Source organism: Dendrobates tinctorius, unplaced genomic scaffold, assembly GCF_039654945.1.
Source record: "Dendrobates tinctorius isolate UK_male_01 unplaced genomic scaffold, ASM3965494v1 ptg000171l, whole genome shotgun sequence".
NCBI lineage: Eukaryota > Metazoa > Chordata > Amphibia > Anura > Dendrobatidae > Dendrobates > Dendrobates tinctorius.
In genome coordinates this window covers 13,093,074-13,116,444 of record NW_027361838.1, presented here as the reverse complement: position 1 = coordinate 13,116,444, position 23,371 = coordinate 13,093,074, and the positions used below count along the sequence as shown (strand labels likewise).

The window sequence follows — 23,371 nt, the reverse complement described above, 5'->3', positions numbered from 1 at the left end:
TCCTCCTGTACCAGTCGTGACTTGTATTGTTTAAGATTACTGTACTTGTTTTTATTATATATACCCCTCCTCACATGTCTCCATGGAATAAATGGCGCTATAGTAATAAATAATAATAATACATTGGTTCAGTAGTACAATGCAGGCTGTGCTGTAAATGTTTTCATAAGGATTTGGGAAAGTTCTGAAATGTCCTATAAATGTCTGCTTTGTTCCTTATGTAAGAATCTTGGCTTTTAGTTGAGATGAATCTGTGCTGCACTTTATGTACGCTACTGTTCAAAAGTTTGGGGTCACCCAGACAATTGTGTTTTCCATGAAAACTCATACTTTTATTAATCAAATGAGTTGCCAAATGAATTTACAATCTAGTCCAGACATTGACAAGGTTCGAAAAAAAGATTTTTAATTAAAATAATTTTCTCCTTCAAACTTTGCTTTCGTCAAAGAATGCTTCCTTTGCAGCAATTACAGCATTGCAGGCCTTTGGCATTCTAGCAGTTAATTTGCTGAGGTAATCTGGAGAAATTTCATCCCATGCTTCCAGAAGCCCCTCCCACAAGCTGGTTTGGCTTGATGGGCAGTTTTTGCGTACCATACGGTCAAGCTGCTCCCACAACAGCTCAATGGGGTTTAGATCTGGTGACTGCGCTGGCCACTCCATTACAGATAGAATACCAGCTGCCTGCTTCTTCCCTAAATAGTTCTTGCATAATTTGGAGGTGTGCTTTGGTTCATTGTCCTGTTGGAGGATGAAATTGGCTCCAATCAAGCGCTGTCCACAGGGTATGGCATGGCGATGCAAAATGGAGTGATAGCCTTCCTTATTCAAAATCTATTTTACCTTGTACAAATCTCCCGCTTCACCAGCACCAAAGCAACCCTAGACCATCACATTACCTCCACCATGCTTGACAGATGGCGTCAGGCACTCTTCCAGCATCTTTTCAGTTGTTCTGCGTCTCACAAATGTTCTTCTGTGTGATCCAAACACCTCAAACTTGGATTAGTCTGTCCATAACACTTTTTTCCAATCTTCCTCTGTCCAACGTCTGTGTTCTTTTGCCCACATTAATCTTTTCCTTTTATTAGCCAGTCTCACATATGGCTTTTTCTTTGCCACTCTGCCCTGAAGGCCAGCATCCCAGATTCACCTCTTCACTGTAGACATTGACACTGGCATTTTGCGTGTACTATTTAATGAAGCTGCCAGTTGAAGACCTGTGAGGTGTCGATTTCTCAAACTACAGACTCTAATGTACATGTCTTGTTGCTCAGTTGTGCAGCGGGGCCTCCCACTTCTCTTTCTACTCTGGCTAGAACCTGTTTGTGCTCTCCTCTGAAGGGAGTAGTACACACTGTTGTAGGAAATCTTCAGTTTCTTGGCAATTTCTCGTATGGAATAGCCTTCATTTCTAAGAACAAGAATAGACTGTCGAATTTCACATGAAAGTTCTTTTTTTCTGGTTATTTTGAGAGTTTAATGGAACTAACAAATGTAATGCTCCAGATTCTCAACTAGCTCAAAGGAAGGTCAGGTTTACAGCTTCTCTAATCAGCCAAACTGTTTTCAGCTGTGCTAACATACTTGCACAAGGGTATTCTAACCATCCATTAACCTTACACAATTAGCAAACACAAAGTACCATAAAAGCACTGCAGTGATGGTTGTTGGAAATGGGCCTCTATACACCTATGAAGATATTGCATTACAAACCAGACGTTTGCAGCTAGAATAGTCATTTACCACATTAACAATGTATAGAGTGTATTTCTGAATCATTTAATGTTAGCTTCATTGGAAAAAAATGTGCTTTTCTTTCAAAAATAAGGAAATTTCTAAGTGACCCTAAACTTTTGAACGGCAGCGTACATATGCTCAGTAGTGACCAGACCTGTGGGGTCGGAGTAAGGGAGTCGGAGTTGGGGAAATTGAGGAGTCGGAGTTCTGGGTTACGGACTCCACAGCCCTGACTTATAGACCTTGGCTGCTACCAGTGAGATTATTAATGGTTGTCTGAGCCTCGCTGAATGCAATTGGGCACACAAATCATCATGATCCTCTGCTGGCAGTTCCATTTGCAGTTTGTCAGTAATTGCAAAAGTTGCTGCCAGCAGTGCATTATATTTATAGATTTAATGTTGCTACAGTCGCACCGACTCTTGGAATAAAGGTAACATGTCATTTACACTGCATGGTGAACACTGCAAAACATAGAATGAGGCTGTTGCCGGTTTTTAGACATTCTGCATGCAGAAGAGTCAATAAAGGTTATTATTGGCATCAATAAAATAAAAACACTTATACTCACCTCCCGTGTCAGCGCAGTTCCAGTGGCATCTGCACTCGCGGTCCTGGGACTTTTTTGTGGCTGTTATGACAGCACTGGTGTCACTGTCTCCACTTTTGGACAAATCATACATCAACAGGAAGTGAAGGCTGCGGCACAGGAAGTGAAGGCTGTGGCACAGGAAGTGAAGGCTGTGGCACAGGAAGCGAGGACTGCGGTTCAGGGAGCTAGGGCTGCGGCACAGGAAGTGAGGACTGCGGCACAGGAAGCGAGGGCTGCGGCACAGGAAGTGAGGACTGCGGCACAGGAAGCGAGGGCTGCGGCACAGGAAGTGAGGACTGCGGCACAGGAAGCGAGGACTGTGGCACAGGAAGTGAGTACTGCATCACCGAAAGCGAGGGCTGTGGCACAGGAAGCAATGGCTGCAGCACAGGAAGAGAGGACTGCGGTACAGGAAGGGAAGGCCGTGGCACAGGAAGACAGGGTTGCGACACAGGAAGCGAAGGCTGCGGCACATGAACCGAGGGCTGCGGCACGGAAAGCGAGAACTGTGGCACAGGAAGCGAAGGCTGCGGCACAGGAAGGGAGGGCTGTAGCACAGGAAGGGAGGGCTGCGGCACAGGAAGCGAGGGCTGCGGCACAGGAAGGGAGAGCTGCGGCACAGGAAGGGAGAGCTGCGGCACAGGAAGGGAGGGCTGTGGTACTGGAAGGGCGAGCTGCGGCACAGGAACGGAGGGCTGCGGCACAGGAAGCGAGGGCTGCGGCACAGGAAGGGAGAGCTGCGGCACAGGAAGGGAGAGCTGCGGCACAGGAAGGGAGGGCTGCGGCACAGGAAGGGAGGGCTGCGGCACAGGAAGCGAGGGCTGCGGCACAGGAAGGGAGGGCTGCGGCACAGGAAGCGAGGGCTGCGGCACAGGAAGTGAGGGCTGCGGCACAGGAAGGGAGAGCTGCGGCACAGGAAGGGAGGGCTGCGGCACAGGAAGGGAGGGCTGCGGCACAGGAAGCGAGGGCTGCGGCACAGGAAGCGAGGGCTGCGGCACAGGAAGGGAGAGCTGCGGCACAGGAAGTGAGGGCTGCGGCACAGGAAGGGAGGGTTGCGGCTGATCTCTGACTTCCTCTTGACCTTCACTTTGACCTAAGGTGGACACAGTGATGGCAGCACTGATTGGGTGCCGGGCTCACATGTCTTAACCGCACAAAAGCCCAGGGACCGCGAGTACCGTCACTGTGGGAAGGGCGCAGGCACGGGAAGTGAGTCTAAGTGGTTTCGTTTGATCAGTATTTTGATGGAGAAGGGGCGGTCCGCGTACAGGACGACCCCTTTAAGATTCCTATAAGGACTAAAAATGGTTAAAAAAAATATATGTATATAAAAGAAATGACAATTCGCATCATGCATCTTTTCCCCAAGTAGAGATGAAGAAATAAGGTAAGAATACTTGGCATCGCCATGTCTGAAGAAGTCCGATATATGAAAATACTGAAACATTGTGAAGAGCGATCACAGGCTCCGGGATGGAAAGATAACACAATGTCTGCTGGAAGAAAGGCGGGAAAAATGGAGGAGCTGACAAAATAAATAAAGCTGGCGGCTTGGAATGGGTAATGTACAGCACAGCGCTGCAGAAACAACCAATCACGGCACGTGTGACGGTCTGCAACTGTCCTCAGACGGGAGAGAGCCGAGTGCTGATTGGTTGCCATGGGCAACTGCTCCACTTACTGACGCCTCTGTTTTTTATACATTAGGTCCCAGCTTTTCCTAGAATAGTCGCCGCTTTCTGTCACAGAAAACAGCTGACGTGTGACGTCACCACCTCCCCTCCCCAAAGCTCCGGCCTGTGTGCGGGCACGTGAGGCAGAGCAGAGCGGCCTGTTCCGCCACCGATAGAAGGGGCGGGCCGTGACGTCATTCAGCGGCGCCCCGCCCCCTTCAGCCTTTGCTCCTAGGTACTGAGGCGGCTTCGGCACTGGGGGCTGTGGAAGAAGCGGGGACGCTGGCAGCCTTCCCGGGAGGACGGGCCGAGGCACCATTCATTCATTGCGGAGCCGCCGTCTGACTAGGTGAGAGGTCTCCGGCGGTGTGTGAGTGCCCGACACCAGCGCCATTCCTGTGCCCAGTACAGCAGGGCAGGTGGGCGCACACGCTGTCTGGGACCCCACAATGGCTCCTTGGGTCTGTACTGTTGTGTCCTGGGGTGTGGGGCAGGCACATTACTGTGGGGTGTCTGCTGGGGGTTGTAGTCCTTCACCTCCCTCCATGTGCCCTTTGATGTGATGTAAATGGGGCAATTCTCTGCGCCCCCTGATAGTGAGGCCGTGCCGGGTGGTCTCCTCATCTCTACACCACAGTTTAAGGGGATTTCCATCACTTATTGTTATTAGGCCCAAGGTAGAATAATTAAGCCGAGACCCGCAAATCTTAATCTTGCCCCCTGGATCAGCGCCGCTCGTCACGCTCACAGCGGAGTCTCGGGCAATCTATGGTCATCAGTGTCTGGAAGGGGTGTCGCGTGACCGCTGCAGCCAATCCAATGCCACCAATCATCTGCAATGTTCACGTTCTGTCCTGCGTCGTAGATGATGATGATGATGGAGACCTCATCTAGCCGTCCTGTCTAATGGTCGTAGTCATGTCACACTGCCGCCATCGGTTGTCATTCTGGGGATGCTCCTTATGGGCACAGCGGTATGGTGGCCCCCAGCCGAGTGCAGGGGCCGGTGTTCCTCTCTGATCATGTATGACCGCATACACAGGTCTGCTGGATTGCTTACACATCTTATACACGTGTGGCTTCATTAGATGTGTCCTTGTGTAGAAGCCGCTCACACAGCACCCCACGGTTTGTGTAACAGCCAAAATATGACGTGACCGCGTCCGATTAATTCCAGGGAGCTGACGATAAGTCTAATATAAAGTGTCTGTTACTGAAGGTTGGACAGCCTATAGAAAATCTGCAAAAAGTTCTTTACTGTTCACTTTAAAAAGGTTCTGTAACCAGGTGAAGAGCGACCAGTTCTTGCTTTTGCCTTTATTTTCCACCGTATGGTTCCAGAGATATGGGCCTTTTTATTTAGAGCTGAATTATTGGTCTGTACCCAAGGGGGGTGGTTCACAGGGTAATATTGCAGGGTATCCTAAAGGTACACCCCCAGAGAATCCTGAGCCATGCCCCCTTGATAAAAATTCTAATAATTGGCACTAAACGAAAAGGTCCATATCTCTGTAACCGTATGGCGGATATACAAAGAAAGAGAAAATATATGTATCCGGTATATGTATTTTGAGAATTAAGAAGCCCACTTTTTAAGAGGTTATCTGAGCCTTGGCCTGTTTTTTTTCTGGCTAGGCGCTTATCTGCAGATGTGTTACGTGCCTTTTCTGCCCGGCTCAAAGTGGGCACGGATCTTCCATTTTGCTCTGCTCTGTTGACGAGGCGTCACTGAAGAGTCTTGAGGAGATCATTTGCATATTCCCAGTGCCTTCTGGGATAAGTGAAGAGTCTCCGCGAGCTCAACGATCACTGGGTTTTGGCCGTTGCAGCTGAAAAAAGGAAATCGGAAAACCAGGGGAAGAGTCTTGAGGAGATCATTTGCATATTCCCAGTGCCTTCTGGGATAAGTGAAGAGTCTCCGCGAGCTCAACGATCACTGGGTTTTGGCCGTTGCAGCTGAAAAGAGGAAATCGGAAAATTTGGGCTCATCTTTCATCGTTTTTAAGAAATCTCAAGATGGAAGAGGCCAGGAGCCATTTGGTGAGCTGCATTTCTTGCTACATGTTCACAGATTTACCAGTGGAAAAGCCAAACTTCACATGCCACAAATGCAAGCTTGTGTCCCTGTTGGAGGAAAAGTTGCAAAATCTCGAAGAGAGGTTAGCTACGTTGAAGATCATTAAGGAAGGTGAAGAGTTCTTGGACAGAGCAGAATTATCTCTTCATGTTACAGAAAGAGAAGAAATTCGAAGTTCACCTGAAGAAACAGAGGAATGGAGACATGTGACCCAGAGAAGCAGGAGGATCAGGAGGCAGTCAGCACCCATACTGCTCAGAAACCAGTACCAGGCTCTCACGCAGGAAAACGATGAAGAAATACATCAGGATAAGACTTTGCTAACAAACAGCAACCTTGTACGCCTTCAGAGTCCTCTTGGATGGAGAAAGAAAAATGTTGTGAAGAAGAAACGGAGAGTGGTGGTCATGGGGGATTCCCTGTTGAGAGGAACAGAGGCCGCTATCTGCAGACCGGATATAACTTCAAGAGAAATGTGCTGTCTTCCAGGTGCAAAAATTAAAGATGTGTCTGACAGGATATCAGGACTCTTCAGACCTACGGATGACTACCCATTCCTGCTACTACATGTGGGGACAAATGACACCGCAAGAAACGACCTGGAAACCATCTGTAGAGACTTTGAAGACTTAGGCAAGAAAGTGAAAGAACTGGGAGCGCAGGTGGTCTTCTCTTCCATCCTCCCAGTGGATGGCCATGGAACAAGGAGGTGGAATAAGATTCTGCAGGTGAACAACTGGCTACGTCGATGGTGCCGTCAGCAACGATTTGGATTTCTGGATCACGGAGTGAACTACTTATACGATGGACTACTTGCTAGAGATGGGGTGCACCTTACGAAGACTGGAAAGCATGTATTTGGAAGTCGCCTTGCTACACTTGTAAGGAGAGCTTTAAACTAGAACAACATGGGAAGGGAAGCAAAAGACCAGAAAAAGCCATACATCTGACAAATGCTATTGAGAACTCTGCTATTAGAAGTGGAAAGGAAGAACAAAGACAAAATAATCTAATTAATAAAAATATTGGAGAAAGAGAAACCAATCACAAACTAAAATGTTTCTATACTAATGCACAAAGCATGGGCAACAAACAAGGAGAATTGGAACTACTAACACAGGAAAAGAAATATGATGTCATTGGAATCACTGAAACTTGGTGGGACAATACACATGATTGGAATACAAGACTAGAAGGATACAACTTATTTGCAAGAAACAGACTTGATAAACGAGGAGGGGGTGTCGCATTGTATGTTAGAAACGCGTATATCTGCACAGAGATTGAAGCTTCAGAGACTGGGAGTTCTGTGGAAACTGTTTGGGTAAGAATACAAGGACAGAACAATGGAAAGGACACCATTGTAGGCATTTACTACAGGCCGCCTGTGCAAGCTGAAGATATGGATGAACTCTTTATGCATCAAATGGCCAAGTTCTCCAAAAAATATGACATAGTTGTCATGGGAGATTTCAACTATCCAGACATTTGTTGGGAATCTCTCTCAGGCAAAACTAACAGGTCAAGGAAATTCTTATCCTCTCTTGCTGACAACTTTATCTTCCAAAAGGTAAGGGAGAAAACAAGGGGAACTGCTACCTTGGATCTAATCCTTATAAACAGGGAGGAAATGGTTGAGGAGGTAATAGTGGCTGGGACCCTAGGAGGTAGCGACCATGCTATTTTAGAATTTTGGATAACTAGAGGCGGAAGACCTGTGAAGACTCAGACGTCAAGGTTAGATTTCAGAAAGGCAGATTTTAAGGGATTCAGAAAGAGAATTGGAGGGATCCAATGGCTGGATATCCTTAAAGACAAAAATGTCCAGGAAGGATGGGAAATCTTGAAAAAATGAAATTCTCAAAGCACAGTTGTTAACAATTCCGAACAGAGGGAAGAATAGGAAGCATTTAAGGAAACCAGGATGGATGAACACAAAACTTAAGCACATGCTAAAAAGGAAGAAAAAAATGTTTATAAAATGGAAAGAGGGAGGCATATCTAAAGAAGAGTATAATGCTGTCTGCAGAACCTGCAGGGCACAAATCAGATTAGCTAAAGCTGAAAATGAATTGAGGCTTGCAAGAGATGTCAAAAGCAATAATAAAGGATTTTGGGGATATGTCAAAAGTAAAAGAAAAGTCAAAGATGCTATAGGATTTTTACAGGATGAAAATGATGAAATGGTAAGACAGGATGTTGAGAAGGCTGAACTTTTAAATTCCTATTTTCCATCTGTTCTCTCTCAGAAAGGAAATGTAACATCAACTGTTATTCATTGTCCTATTAAGGGAATAGAAGAATCCAGGATATCTATAAACAGAAAGATAGTGAGGAAACACTTAGCTAACCTAAATGAATTCAAGTCTCCAGGTCCAGATGAATTACACCCCAGAGTACTGAAGGAGATAGCAGAAGAAATTTTTGAACCCCTCTCCATAATCTTTGAAAATTCTTGGAGAACAGGAGAAGTACCAGAAGACTGGAGAAGAGCAAATGTTGTTCCTATCTTCAAAAAGGGGAAGAAGGTGGACCCAGGCAACTATAGGCCGGTGAGTCTGACTTCTATACCAGGAAAGATCTTTGAACAAATTATTAAACAACATGTATGTCAATACCTGGATAAGAATGAAGTGATTAAACAGAGTCAACATGGGTTTGTAACTAATAAGTCATGTCAGACTAACTTAATTTCCTTCTATGACGGTATCACTGATTGGGTGGATCAAGGAAATGCTGTAGATATAGTATATCTTGACTTCAGCAAAGCATTTGACAAAGTCTCTCATACAATCCTTATTGAAAAAATGACTAAGTATGGAATGGACAAGGCAACTGTTAGGTGGATTCATAACTGGCTTAGTGATCGGACCCAAAGAGTGGTCATAAATGGCTGCACATCCAGTTGGAAGAATGTCTCAAGTGGGGTACCACAGGGCTCTGTCCTGGGCCCTGTATTGTTCAACATCTTTATCAATGATTTAGATGAAGGAATTGAGGGTAAACTGATTAAATTTGCTGATGACACAAAGCTAGGAGGGATAGCTAATACTAGAGAAGAGAGAGAGAGGATTCAAAAAGATTTAAATAAACTGGAGAAGTGGGCAGCAACTAACAGAATGGTTTTTAACAGGGAGAAATGCAAAGTACTACATCTGGGCAATAAAAATGAAAAAAGCATATATAGAATGGCAGGAATAGGGCTAAGTGACAGCACATGTGAAAAAGACTTGGGTATACTAATAGATCACAGACTGAATATGAGTCAACAGTGTGATGCAGCAGCAAAAAAGGCAAATGCAGTTCTAGGATGTATTAACAGAAGCATACAGTCTAGATCACGTGAAGTCATTATTTCCCTCTACTCCTCTTTGGTCAGACCTCATCTGGAATATTGTGTCCAGTTTTGGGCACCACATTTTAAAAAAGACATCAACAAACTGGAGCAAGTTCAGAAAAGAGCGACCAGAATGGTGACCGGTCTGCAAACCCTGTCTTATGAGGAAAGGTTGCAGGATTTAGGAATGTTTAGTTTGCAAAAGAGAAGACTGAGAGGAGACTTAATAGCTGTGTACAAATATCTAAAGGGCTGTCACATTGTAGAAGGATCAACTTTATTCTCATTTGCACAAGGAAAGACTAGAAGCAATGGGATGAAACTGAATGGGAGGAGACACAGATTAGGTATTAGAAAAAACTTTTTGACAGAGTGATCAATGAGTGGAACAGGCTGCCACGAGAAGTGGTGAGTTCTCCTTCAATGGAAGTCTTCAAACAGAGGCTGGACAGACATCTGACTGGGATGATTTAGCGAATCCTGCTTTGAGCAGGGGGTTGGACCAGATGGCCCAGGAGGTCCCTTCCAACTCTACGATTCTATGATTCTGTGATTCTATCTGCTGTCAGGCAGTGGGGAGCTGGCTGTCAGTAAGTAGGATATTGGCAGTGATGCTCCATTGACAGAAATGAAGTTGCTCGGTCACCGTGACATGTCCGGAAGCCGCAGAGTCGCCATCAGGTGTGGTCACAGACTGGCACTGGGCTGGACACGCTGGTAGTCAGTAATCTACCTGCCTGCAAGTTGTTTAGGGAAAATAAGCAAAGTGGCAACTATTTGTGTCATCTGTGAGCCGACATAAACTAGTGACAGTGATGCCAATAATGTACTTGAAAAGTTCTGTGACTTTCTAATATACTTTGTTTCAGTTCCGCTCCCCGTTTACAGCTGTTTTTTTTTTTTTTGCTGCCTGTGAATGGAATCCTGTTTTCGTTCAGTGGCTGCGTTCCTGTCGACGGGTGCGCTGCTGACAGGTGGATACAATTATACTGGGTGCAGACAGCGTGTTGTAAGTCGCATACCCCAGCTAGTCTGCTGCCATGTGCCCGCCTGCCTGCTTACATCCCAGTATTGCCCTGACTAAATGCAGAATAACACTCATGCCCGTCTCTCCTGCCGATGCCATTTCAGCCATATTGTCTCTCGATACTCGTATGATGGCCTCAGAGCTCGTGTGCTAGAACAATCCACGGCCAGTATTGAGCTGCACTGTTCAGTAGTCCGCTGTATGTTCGAAAGAAATGTGAGCGAAGAAACCAGTCTGTGGCCACTGATTCGCTTTGCTTACTTTTCCTTCGACTGTACAGTGATCACTGATTGGCTGCAGTGGTCACTTGGCATAGCCATGTCACACGAGCCCTGGGAGACCAGATGCTGCGGAATTTGCAGCGGTTTGAGAGGTATCTGATAGTTTTCTTCCACTGGAATACATGGTATTTCAGAAGTGGTTGTTAGAGTAGTAGCCAACCTATGTTTGGCTTCACTTTTGAAAGACCAGATTGTGGCTTTGCTAGTTTCCTAGTAGACACAAGATCTGTCACCGTGACGGAGATCGTTATACGGATGATAACTGCTGCATTTCTGTCCCTTGCTGTTGTATGTCTGGCTTTTCCCATATTTGCCTTTTTTGCTTTCCGTCAGGGGTTCAGGTATTATAAAGGCTGACATGCAGTTTGTGCTGACAAGTCCTCTAGGGCCCAGTTCACATTTGATCTTTTGATGACCAGTTGCTGTGTTTTTTTTTTTTTTTTTTGTTCATGGAAAAGACAAAATTCCTATGTTACATAAATGATGCACACAGGAGCACAGGTTCTGCTCACTGTGCTTTTTATAAAGACAGACACAATAACCACACAGGCCCCATTATAGTCTACGGAGCTCTTCAGTGATGTAACAGATCTACTACAGATACAACACTTGTTTCTCTGTTTCTGGAGCCGAATCGTGACATAGACATCAATAACTCGGATGTAATGAGGTCCCTTTTCACAAGTCCGTGCGATCAGTCAGGATTTCATGTTACACTGGATCTGTTATGGCTGTGAGTGTAGAACACTTCTCACTTACAACAGTGATTTTCAGTAGGATGCTTGCTGTTTACACTCGGCAATGTATGAGTCCAGACCTAAAGCTTTGATAAAGGTGGCCCACGGCTGCCTCAGTGTCTTTAGTGTTTGTTAGGATAACACTGGTCCTATTAGATTCTGGTGGAATTGGCTGATGATCCAGTATTTATGGCTGTGAGCCAACAGTGCCCCAGTGTCTTCTGTGGGAAAGAGAGCGCCTATGTAGTTCTTCAGTGTGCCTGGTTCTTTCTTCCCTTGGGGAAAAGCTCCGTCGGAGGGGTTTGATGACAACTTAGGGAAGGTATTGAACAAAGCCCCTTTCTGCAGGGTGGATAACCACAGGCCTGCACAGTTCTGTGCTATTAGTCAGTATGGCAGTGTGTGTGCTGCCATAAGGCACCATATGTACCGTACATGCTTCTAGAGAAGAGCACTTCAGACATGTTACACACTGCTAGGATTCAGAAAGTTACAGGGATTGCAGAAAACATCCTTTGCCGTGGACAACCCCTTTAAGAAATCGGCGTCGTGCAAATATACATAGGTTCCTGTGCTCTTCTATCACACCTTTGTATAAAAAGTAACATAGAAGCACTGTGTGCATGAGGCCTTAGGTTGGTGTCTCACAAACGTGATTGTAACACCCAACGCATCTATGACTGCTTAGTCTTCCATTCCACCTGCTCTAATATTTTATCTTCGATGTCACATTGTAACAAGTGGAGACTTAACCTGCTGCCTTGGTCTTAAGGCTATGTGCACACTTTGCGGATTCCACTGCGGGTTTTTCTGCACGGAAACGCAGGTAAAGTGACCTGCGGTTTGGTCTGCGGTTTCACACCTCTACTATGTTAAAGGTGTGAAACCGCACAAACAATTGACATGCTGCGGTTTGTAAACCGCAGCAAAACCGCACCGTGAGCACAGCGTTTTTGAAACCCCATAGGGTTTCATTGTACTGTACCTTGTCAGCGGAACTGCTGCGTTTCCGCAGGGCCAAAACCGCTGCGGAAACGCAGCAGAATCCGCAACGTGTGCACATAGCCTTACTATAACAGAAGGACAACTGGACTGGGACGTTACTTAATGTACAGTGGGTATGGAAAGTATTCAGACCCCTGTAAATTTTTGACTCTTTGTTTCATTGCAGCCATTTGGTAAATTCAAAAAAGTTCATTTTTTTTTCTTACTCTGCACCCCATCTTGACTGAAAAAAAACCCCTGAAATGTAGAAAGTTTTGCAAATTTATTAAAGAAAAACTGAATTATCACATGGTCATAAGTATTCAGACCCTTTTCTCAGATAATCATTTAAGGCCGGGGTCACACTTGCGAGAAAGTCGCACAACTCTCACACCTCAATACTCTGGACCGGAGTGTGCGGCTGAATGTATTTCTATGCATGAGTGTCTGAGCAAAGGGTCTGAATACTTATGACCATGTGATATTTCAGTTTTTGTTTTTTAATTTTCAAAAATTTCTTTTTTTTTTTTTTTTTCAGTCAAGATGGGGTGCAGAGTGTACATTAATGAGGAAAAGAAGAACTTTTTATAATTTATCAAATGGCTGCAATGAAACAAAGAGTGAAGAATTTAAAGGGGTCTGACTACTTTCCATACCCACTATATGGTGCCAAATCCTTCACAACTGGCAGCCAGAGTCTGTGCCACGTGTTGGCACTGCATGGTTGCGCCTGGCAGGATAAACACTGGGCACTATTATAGGCAGGGTCAGATTAATGGGTTTCTGTGATTCGGCACATTAGTTGTGAAGCTTCCTGAGTGTTTCATCCCTGCGGGCGGCTCTTGTGCATATATAACACATGGCACAGGAGCACGGTGTATGAAAGCGCCATGGGGATTGGCACCAGTTGCACCTGTCCTGCCTGTAATATAGCAGGACGTTCTCACCTGGCAGATATTCAGTGAACAAAATGGATTTGTAAAAATCCAGACGTCAGATTGTAGCACAGAGCCCGAGTGTCTCCCAGGACTGCAGAGTATTCCTCCCCACATGCAAAATTTAAGTTCCTTATGGTATGTCAACGATATCAAAACTGTGGGGAAGGGGGCTCGAGACCAAGCACTTCCAAGGTCCTGTGGCTGCCAGAAGTAAACCATGTTTAGATCTAGGACTGAACAACTCTGTGCATTATGTAGTGGTCATATACTGGTCTAGCAGCTTGGCTCCCATTCATTTCAATGAAAACCTGCCTGTCTATAGGGGAGGGGAGTGAGGAGAGACAGCGGTGGGACCGGTCTACGGTTTGATCACTTGAGTATCCGATGTTCTCTCCATAGAGCACTCCTAATCTTCAGTAGTGTCATGTTTGATGTAGCAATGATGGGTTTTCTTTTCTTCGTCATTCATAAAAATCAGGGGAGAACCCGGACATGTGCCCTATATGAATAATGGCCAAACCTGCTGCAGAAGGGGCTACCACCTAATATGCATGGGGTGCCTTGGCTCTTCCTCAGCAGACACTGGGGAAGGTGGGATCAGTCATGCTGGCGTTTTACATGTCCAATATTTGTACTCATGGGAGATAAGCTAAGGTAGTATTTCCTATTGAGAGCTATACGTGCTTCCTTGAGCATGAATATGTAGTGGGAGAGGTACATGACCACCTTTAGGGTCTGTGCACACGCTGTGGATTCTGCTGCGGATTGATCCACGCAGATTTTGGTTTATCTGCGCCTCTGCGGATTAGCCTGCGGTTTTGCCCTGGAGGAGATGGTAAACGGCAGTGGGATCCGCAGAAAGAATTGACATGTTATTTCTTTCTGTGGATTGAAAACCGCAGCAAATCCGCGCGGAAAAATCCGCACCGTCTGCACTGCGGCTTTCATTTCCCTTAGGCTATAAAGGTAATGTACAACGCAGCTAATTCTGCTGCGTATCTGCAGGACCAAAACTGCTGCGGATCCGCAGCGTGTGCACACACCGTTAGTGTTCTCAGTAAATAAGGAATGATATTAGATAGCCAGGTCAGCCGTTTCTTCCCTCTTGCGCTGGAGCGGTGTAAGGCTAGGTTCACACGCCGCGTTTTTGCAATTTGTTTTTCTGCAGGCAGAACCTGCTCTCTTGGCAGTAAAGAATCAGGGTTTTGTGGCAAAGTTTAGTCCCCCCGAAAAAAAAAAATCATGATGCAACTTCCTTAAGGGGTGTGCAGACAATTTGGAGTTAGGATGCAGCACATGTCCGCTGCCATCTGTTGGACGGAGGTGAATCTGCATGTGATCACTGAACATGTGGAGTCACCGCGTCCAATACATTGTACGGGTGACATTTCATTGGTGGAGACTCGCATCTCCACAAGAGATATAGACATGCTGCGGTCTGGAGAGACGCGCTGCATGTACTTCTCCGTGGGTGTCTGCGGGCGCATAGTGAGCAGAAATCTACGATGTAACATCTGGGCGCTGCACAAGTACACAACGTTTACTGATCCAGTACAAAAACACAGCAAAGCCTGATACACCTGCGGTTTTTGCTGCATTTTTCATTTACTCATTGCTTTCTATGGGTGAAAAAACACTGAAAGAAGGGACGTGTTGCAGTTTTCAAAAATTCAGCAGTTTTCATATTCAGTCAGGAAAAAAAAAACAGGTGTTCAAGATTTCTGAAATCTGAGCTTTTGCTGTTACTGTAAAGCGCAGCTTAAAATTTGCCTTAAAAACTGCAGCAAAAGCACAATGTGTGCACATAGCCTTAGAGTATGTTTTCAGGATTTGCTGTGGATTGAACGCTGCATACAGCCGCAGCATTCAATCTGCAGCGTCCAGATGTTACAGCATAGTGGAGGGGATTTTATGAAATCCCATCTCCACTATGTGTGCAGGGACGCGGGTGTCATACCCGAAATTACGGACATGTGGCACGTCTTTCTAGACCACAGCACATCTATTTACCTTGCAGCGACGCTCCTTCTCCACAAGATAAATAACCCAGTCTATGGATAGGATGCTGTGATTCCACATGTTCAATAAACACATCCAGAATCACTGATTGTACAACAGGGGGCGGCGCTTTGGGTGGAGCGGGGTTTCCGCAGCGTCCAAAGTGCCTCAAGTGCGCAGCGTGTGATCATAGCCTTATGGAAGAAGTGCAAAACATTCCGACAGTTCGGGTACGATGTCTGCTGCTGCCTTTCCTCCTCTATGGATTACAAGCTTATTCAGGTCATTAGGAATTAGGTTTTCCTACTACAAACTGTTGCTTTATATAATTGTCTCCGATTATCTATTTGATGACTCCATATTATGTATAAACCGGTAGAGGATATCGCCATTGCCAAGTCATTTCCTGGCTTTTGTCAGTAGGACCAAGTGTGTGTAGTGTCTGTGCACTTGGCTATACGCTGGGAGAAGCCCCCACTATATACCTTAATCTCCATATGTCTCCAGTTACTGAAAAGAGGACAGAACATTCGCCCTTCGTCCTCCTTCTGGCCATATTAAAATCTATTGGAAAGCACAGCAGACGTGTGCAGATGGAAGCTGGTAGAAACATCTGACCTGATCTCTCAGGTGCCCTATGTCTGTTGCTGCACATGCACCGTATACCTGGCGTTCCTGTCAATGGGGAGATACTCCAGAACGGGAACCGGCACTGTCTGCCGGACAGGGAGATAAAGGGGTAGCACGTGATGAGCTGCCTGGTGTTTTTTTTTTTTTTTTGCAAACTTTGCACAAGTTATCTTCTCTATTAGGCTAGGTTCCCACAATGAGTTTTATGTGAGGTTTTTTTATTTATTTATTTTTTTGTTGCATTTTTGAAAAAAATGCAAGTAACTTCTCTTACTGAAACCTTTGTGGTCTAGGACTGTGGAGGGGTAAAAGGATGTTCTCCTCTGCTATTTTCAGGCACACCCCAGCCTCCTGAAGACTTAAGGTACTGTCACACTTAGCAATGTACCAGCAATCCCGACCAGCGATATGACGCGGTCAGGATCGCTAGTGAGCTGCCACACAGGCAGATCTCACCAGCGACATCGCTGGGGACGGGGGTCGCTACTTAGGCCTCTTTCACACTTCAGTTATTTGCATCAGTTAAAATCCGCCAAAAAGGCGGCAAGTGGATCCGTTCTTAACTGATGTGAACGGATGGCACAGGATCTGTTTTAGCGATATCGCTTAGTGTGACAGTACCTTAAGACTGCGTTCCCACTATCAGAAAGTAGCAGCGCTTTTGACACATTGTATTTCTGCTGTGTTCTAATCACACAGGTAACTCCAAATGTGTTCACTGAACCGTACGGATTTACCGCTTCCAATACATAGCTATAGTGTAAATTTCTGTTGCGGAGACAAGCGTCTCAACAGGAGAAATTGCCATGCTGCAGCTCTTAAGTGTACTGTGTCCAAAACGCTGCTATTCCTGGTCGTGGGCTCGTAGCCTACTCAGTGAGCCAGCTGAATGCTTGTGATGTGTGCCCGATCTGTGCCCTACCTCTGCAGCATTGGGCAGCGCAGGGGCACATCCAGCATTAGCGCAGAGCTTACAAGCACATGCTCCTTGCCTAGAAACCCGACCACTTCTGACAATCGAGGCAGTTATCAGTAAACTGTAGATTTAAAAATCCCTCTTCTTGAGAACGGAGAGGATTATAAATCGGGGAAACTGCAAAGTTGCTTATTTTGCTTGTAATTTTACTCATAACATCTGAGATGATTTGTCAGCGATGATGGTGTAATCTACGAGGGACTCATGGAGACCCTTCTGCACAAGCCCCTCACTCACCAGCTATAGAAGAAACCTAGTTGTAGTCTCACATTAACCCTGTCTGTACTGGGGCTGAGACTGAGTTTCTGAAAACGCAGATGCTCGTTCGTTCATTAGGACCCAGTTATTGCCTCGTGGAGAGATAAAAAGCTGACTATTGCAAAGTTCAGGTAGGGGGCGAATCCAAATCTGTGTGTAAAACTGCAGTGAGCACCAAAGGGTATTTGGTTCATTACTAAGTAGTGTGGCCCTTGTTGCCCGGAGACTTGCTGGATGTCGTCAGGCTTCTGCTGCTTGGTGTGGGGTCCCTAAATTGGCAGGGGTCATGTTTGCCATTGACAGGATGACCATAATAACTTCTATGACAGGTGATCTCTTGTAGCCAAGATTTCTGCAGATCTCCTCCTGATCATTATTGGTGCTTTTTAGTGAGTTGTGTTGAGTCTCCTGATGTAATCTCATGTCTGGGTTGAGCGTTCTTTTCCTGAGGCTGGAGACCTCGTTTCTTGTGCTTTTCTTACAGTGGTAACAAAGACTTGCTTGTTCGAGTATGGATGCTCGGTCTGTGGAGCCCAGTGTTCAGCAGCTGTGGGAAATGTAAACTGAGAAATCCCACCATACCCAAAAGGTCCAGACAAAAAGCCTCGTTTCTCCTGTAAAATGTCACAACAGATCTCGGAAATGGAGTAAATATCTGTCGGTGCCGGAGATGGAGCAGAGATGCGACTATGCAATGGAGGGTAGCTTTAGTACATTTAGCCCAAAGAAATGGACACACACTTGATTTTGAAAGTTAAATGTGACAATATTGTGGCGGTGGTTGGGTTATAGTCAGGAATGACCCCCGTTATAATGCTGTAGATAAGCCCCCGATGTAACCTGAAAGAGAAGAAAAATGAGTTAGATTATACTCTCCCAGGGGCAATCCGTGTCCGATGGGTGTCGCGGTCCGGCGCCTCCCATCTTTATGCAGTGACGTCCTCTTCTTTGCTTCCCGGCGCAGGTGCACTGCTCTGCCCTGTTGAGGGCAGAGCAGAATACTGCAGTGCGTGGGCGCCGGACCTCTCTAACCTTTCCCAGTGCCTGCGCACTGCAATACTCTGCTCTTCCCTCAAAAGGGCAGAGTAGTGCGCCAGAGCCGCGACAGGAAGCAAAGAAGAGGAAGTCACTGTATAAAGATGGGAGGTGCCGGACCAGACCGCGACACCCATCGGACCCAGATCGCCCCTGGGTGAGTATAATCTAACTCGTTTTTTCTTCTCTTTCAGTTTACATCGGGGGCTTGTATACAGCATTACAAAATGTAATTGTAGATTGTGCGCCCTCGCGGGCAGGGTCCTCTCCTCCTGTACCAGTCGTGACTTGTGCTGTTTATGATTATTGTACTTGTTTTTTATTATGTATACCCCTCCGCACATGTAAAGCACCATGGAATAAATGGCGCTATAATAAATATAAACATTTTTAAAAGCAGATTAAAATGAATCCACACAATGAAGAGGCGAGACAGCCATAGACTACGTTTGTGTCTGTTTGTATATAAACTTAAGGGCCTGTCACACTAAGCGATATCGCCATAACGTCACTGGTTTTTGTGACGTAGCAGCAATATCGCTATGTCTGATACTTGCCTCCGACAGCTCCCCCGCTGGTTATCGCTGATCGCGCAAGAACGTCCTGTACTGTTTCTCGTCGTCAGCTTCCTGCGGCGCTTCCTGCTGTGATGACGAGCGACGCGTGGACGCGGGCGGGAGGATGTCAGGATCGCCTCGTCTGGCAGGTAAGTAGCGACCCCCGACCCCTGCGATGTCGCTGGTGAGCTCTGCCTGTGTGGCAGCTCACTAGTGACCACTTAGCGATGCACCAGCGATCCTGACCGCGTCATATCGCTGGTTGGGATCGCTGGTACATCGCTAAGTGTGACAGTACTTGTAAACATGGCTCCTTCCAAAATAAAGAATCAAGGTGCCCCCCACCCCAGCACACGCTTAGCACACCGTGCTTCATCAGGGGCTAGAGAAAACCAAAAACAAATATCCTAAAATAAAAAAGTTAAAAAATAAATTCATCAGGGGCTAGTGTACTAAGATGTACTAAGATAAGTGATGACATTAGCGATCACTATGATGCAAATTTGCTGACTGTCCATATAATACATTGCTAAAAAAAAAGGTTGCAGTGTATTGTGCAAGTCAGCGTGGCGTCAACAACCAATGTTTGGGTTGTGTAACTGGTGAGACCAATTAGGTGTAGTAGGAGCCTGGAGGGCAGCTATTGGGGCCGTTTTATAGTTCCCTATCTACCCCATAACTGGGATTGCCAGTATCTGTCTCATAAGGTCAGCGATCTTTGTAATAAAATATGCAGTTTATTTAGTTATATTGTGAAATCTACTGTAAGGATATTTTAATTAAAGGCAAAACCCCTTTTAAGGCTTTAAATATTAGGCAGTGTTAATTCAAATTTAATAGGTTTCCCCTAGTAACGTGGTACAGGACGGGTTCTTTTGTAAGTGATGTACACTTTTACAAAGCGATGAGGACCCCAATTTTTTAGGCCTTATTCACACGGCGGTATGCAAGTCAAAATCGGAAGTGGCTCCAAAACATAGAAGCGATGTAAATCTTTCCATTAGGGCTCATACTCATTTGCGAGAGACTTGCACGATTCTCGGGAGAGTCTCTCGCATGAAAACCTGGCACTGCCGCCGGCACTCGGACCGGAGCGTGCCGCTACGTGTATTTCTGTGCCGCCGCTCGTACCGGTCCCAGAGCCGACAGCAGTGCCAGGTTTTCATGCGAGAGACTCTCCCGAGAATCGTGCAAGTCTCTCGCAAGTGGGTATGAGCCCTTATACTATTTTCCTATGTTCATTCCTGATTTCTGATAATGATGACCTTATCTTTAGCTGCAGCACCCGACCTAACGCTGGTTCTCCTGACTTGAATTACAGCCTCTTATATGGTTAGGGGGCTTGGTTCAGGTAAGGCCTGTTTCACACTTCCGTTTTTGTGTCCGCCAAACGGATCCGTTTCCGTTTTTTTGACGGAAACTGATGCAAACGGATCCGTTTTTTTAAAAACGGATCCGTTTTTTTGACGGATCCGCGGTAACCGTAATGGAAGTCTATGGGACAAAAAAACGGATCCTGCAAAAAATGGCGGATCCGTTTTTTTACGGAAAACAACGGATTTTGACGGATTTGAAAAAACGGAAGTGTGAAACAGGCCTAAGGAGACCAATGGTCCTGCTGGATGTTGGGGGTCTGTACTACAGACCTCGGTTGTGTGAATGCAGTGCTAGTCCTTGCTCCACATTCTCTAATGGCTTTGTGACTTGGAAACTTGGCTTCGTGGCCGATCTGTGGTGGAGTCCTGAATGTTTCTGAGGTGCTTTTTGACATGGCTAAGATGAAATTAGTACCCTATTGTGCAATTGGTTTCATCCCAGCTGTACAATAGTAAATTAAAAATGTAACTCGTCATGGTTGTTTTTGATGATCAGCTGTGAAGTGATGCAATATAAGCCCTTATGTCTTTGAGTAATGACCTCACTTGTTTAGGTACAATTCCTGCTAAATATAGGTGCGTCCTCCCGCTGCTTGCATGACATCGGCTGGATATGCTGTGAATCAGCAGGAGTGTCTGCACTCGTAGATTCCTTACTGTTGGGTCACATTTCAGTGTTGTGCTCTACTGTAGGCAGATTACTCTCATGTGACCTTATTTGTCCCATACTACACCGCTAGGTTAGTCAGCACATTGCAGGAAGAAAGAGGCCATGCTTACCTGTAGTTGATAAAAGTACCAATATGTTGACCTGTTGCCGTGAAAAGTCCAATCTTCAGGCATCTTGTTATAGATAGAACAATTCTAATTGATGCTTACTTTTGTGAGCAAGGATTCGGTGTAAAAAAATTATTTATTTTTTTCCCTTGTCTTTCCCTCCCCTACTGAGCTTTCTGGGTTTCAGTGATTGACCGAAATTTATACAGGTGCTTCTCACAAAATTAAAATATCATCAAAAAATTAATTTATTTCAGTTCTTCAATACAAAAAGTGAAACTCCTATATTATACTAGATGAAGCCCGACGCTAATGTCATGATGCGGGCAGGCTTTGCAGCATTAAGAATCCCCCCAATGTGCTCACCCACCTTTCCACTCTCTTTCCCCATGTGCTGACTTATACCGTCTGTGCTCTCTTCTTTGACCTCTCTACCCCATGTACTATCCCCCTTGTCTGCTATCTCTTTCCTTCCTGTGCTGTGTTCTCCCCTCATGTGCTGTCTCGTTTGAGCGGTTTCCCCCCTCTGCTCTGTCTTTCTCACCCCTGTGTCTGACCGTGTACAGAACATACCACAGCTCCTGGGCAGGGGAGGAAGCAAAAGACAATGCTGACATTACAGCAGGAGATCGCAGAGGATACATTTTGTGAGGTAAAATATTGTTTAAAAACAGTCAGTGAAATATTTTACCTCACAAAATGAATCCTCTGTGTTCCCCTGCTATAATGTCAGTATTGTCTTTTTCTTCCTCACCTGCCCAGGAGATGTGGTATGCTCCGTACATGGTCAGGCACACACAATTTTTAAAATTAACTTTCGTTCGTGAGAAAACCCCTTTAATATGACCGGCTTCCTCTGCCTATAGACAAGTCGCGCATCTGCCGCCGGGATCAGCTGAATGATTTACTGCGCCTGTGCGGAATTCGCGCAGGTGCAGTGCAACGGTGTTCCGCTGGTGGTACCGCGCAAGCGGCTGCATGAGTGTGGTGTGTACGGCGTATAGTGTGTGTGTGTGTGGTGCGACTGTGTTCTGGTGGTGGTACCACGCAAGAGACTGAGTCTGGTGCGTACGGCGTATAGAGTGTGTGTACCAGCAGCAGTTTTCATATTGAGACACCCATCACTTTTAAAATCCAAAATGTTGGCCTACTGAAATTGTATGTTCAGTAAATGCACTCAATACTTGGTCTGGGCTTCTTTTGCATCAATGCGGCATGGCATGGAGGAGATCAGCCTGTGGCACTGCTGAGGTGTTGTGAAAGCCCAGGTTGCTTTGATAGCAGACTTCAACTTGTCTGCATTGTGGGGTCTGGTGTCTCTCATTTTCCCCTTGACAATACCCCATAGATGCTCTATGGGGTTAAGGTCAGGCGAGTTTGCTGGCCCATCAAGCACAGTGATACTGTTGTTTTTAAACCAGGTATTGGTACTTTTGGCAGTGTGGACAGGTGCCAAGTCCTGCTGGAGAATGGAATTTCCATCTCCATAAAGCTTGTCAGCAGAGGGAAGCATGAAGTGCTCTAAAATTTCCTGGTAGATGGCTGAGCTGACTTTGGTCGTAATAAAACACCATGGACCTACACCAGCAGATGACATAGCTCCCGAAACCATCACTGATTGTGGAAACTTCACACTAGGCCTCAAGCAGCTTGGATTGTGGCCGTTCCACTCTTCCTCCAGACTCCAGGACCTTGATTACCAAATGAAATGCAAAAAATACTTTCATCTGAAAACATTACATGGACCACTGAGCAACAGTCCAGTTCTTTTTCTTCTTGGCTCAGGTAAGATGCTTCTCACGTTGTCTATTGGTCATGAGTGGCTTTACACAAGGAATGCGACACTGGTAGCCCATGTCCTGGATACATCAGTGTGTGGTGGCTCTTGAAGCAATGACTCCAGCAGCAGTCCACTCCTTGTGAATCTCCCCCCAAATTTTTGAATGGCCTTTTCTTAACAATCCTTTCAAGGCTGCAGTTATCCCGATTGCTCGTGCACCTTTTTCTACCACACTTTTTCCTTCCACTCAACTTTCCATTAAAGGGAATCTGTCACCCTTTTTTTTTTGGATTGCAGCTGCCGGCATAGACATCAAGGGCTTATCTGCAGCATTCTGTAATGCTGTAGATAAGCCTCTGATGTAACCTGAAAGATAAGAAAAACGAGTTAGATTATACTCACAGGGGTGGGCGGTCCGGTGGGCATTGCGGTCCGGTCCGACGCCTCCCTTCTTCATGCGAAGATGTCCTCTTCTCCCGTCCGGTAATGGCTGCAGCGCATGCGCACTGCTCGGCCCTGTTGAGGGCAGAGCAGAATTCTGCAGTGCGCAGGCGTCGGGAGAGGTCCGGCGCCTGCGCACTGCAGAATTCTGCTCTG

The 23,371-nt window shown here is 46.0% G+C and overlaps 1 protein-coding gene across 1 annotated transcript in view; it reads left to right on the top strand.

The window, feature by feature from the left end:
- Positions 1-4,133: 4,133 nt before the first annotated feature.
- LPIN2 (lipin 2) overlaps positions 4,134-23,371 on the top strand; it is a 120,898-nt gene continuing 101,660 nt past the window's right edge. The window contains exon 1 of the mRNA XM_073550890.1: positions 4,134-4,355. The gene's annotated coding sequence lies outside the window, so the exon portion shown is untranslated. The remainder of the gene's footprint in view (positions 4,356-23,371) is intronic.